The following is a 1219-nucleotide window of genomic DNA, read 5'->3' as shown; positions in this document are numbered from 1 at the left end:
TATTTTTGAGACAGAGTCTCACTATGTCGCCCTCAGTAGAGTGCCCTGGCCTCACAGCAACCTCAAATTTTTGGGCTTAAGTGATTCTCTTGCCTCAGCCTCCCAAGTAGCTGGGACTACAGGCACCAGCCACAACACCCAGCTACCTGCAAGCAATTCTTCATAGGGTCGAGGTTGACAAAGTGACAGTTCCCCCCAAACATAATCACTTATTTTGGGAAGAGCATTTTCCAAACCAGAGAGAAGGCCTTGAGTTTAATTCTTCCCTATGCCCAAGTCAAACCTCACAAATCAGGTAAATACTTTAGCCTTTGAAGGTCACAACCCACTTGGGGCACCTGCCTGGCTCTCTGGCTTTGCTGGGCTGCTGCTCCGTGACATAGGCAGGTGCCCACAGCTGGAGGTGGGGGGAGCATCTCCACACCTGTGCCAGCAGTGGCTGGGTTCAGACTCCCACATCCAACCCAGTGACACACAATGACCAGGCCCTACTGAAGCACAGGTCCTGGACGCCACGGGTCCTTCTCAAGGCTCTTCCCCAGGGCCCCAAAGCTGAACATGGGCAAGAGGCAAATTGTGCTTTGGGTCACAGATCACCAGGGTGTGACCCAGAGCCCAGCACGCACATATCCTTGAGGGTATGAGCTGCTGACCAAGGGTGACAATCACAAGAACAGGCAATGGACAGGGCCAAGCAGAACGCAGATTTACACTGCACTGAGGAGAGCAGAGCACATGGGCTGGTGATCCGTGAGTAACGACCGGGAGGAGCAGGGCATACTGGCCGGGAATGGTGAGTAACAGCTCCCTGGGGAGCAAGGCAGGTGGGTGGGGGGCAAGTGACAAGGGCCCTGGGAAGGCCTCTCAGGTATGAAGACTTCTGTATTAGACAGGGAGCCTGGGGTTCTCTGGGGTGGGTCTTCCTGGAGAGAGCAAAGCAGACGTCAAGGCCCTGGGGCATCCAACCTCTAAGGTCATTCTTTTTTTAGAGATGAGGTCTCACTCTGTTGCCCAGGCTGGAGTACAGTGCTGTGATCATTACTTATTGTAGCCTTGTGAGAGCCAAACTAGCTCCATTTTGTTGTTTACAGCACAAGCTCCATTCCTGGCTGTTTACAGCACAAGCCCCATTCCTGGCTGTTTACAGGACAAGCCCCATTCCTGGCTGTTTACAGCACAAGCCCCATTCCTGGCTGTTTAGAGCACAAGCCCCATTCCT

The 1219-nt window shown here is 53.5% G+C and overlaps 1 protein-coding gene across 1 annotated transcript in view; it reads right to left on the bottom strand.

Annotated features, from left to right (window-relative positions):
* The window catches only part of BACE2 (beta-site APP-cleaving enzyme 2), an 80919-nt gene that overhangs the window by 30764 nt on the left and 48936 nt on the right, over positions 1-1219 (bottom strand). The window lies entirely within an intron of this gene.

Source organism: Otolemur garnettii, unplaced genomic scaffold (genome assembly GCF_000181295.1).
Source record: "Otolemur garnettii isolate 467f Iridium unplaced genomic scaffold, OtoGar3 scaffold00128, whole genome shotgun sequence".
NCBI classification, from domain to species: Eukaryota; Metazoa; Chordata; class Mammalia; order Primates; family Galagidae; genus Otolemur; species Otolemur garnettii.
This window is presented reverse-complemented; position numbering and strand designations above follow the sequence as displayed.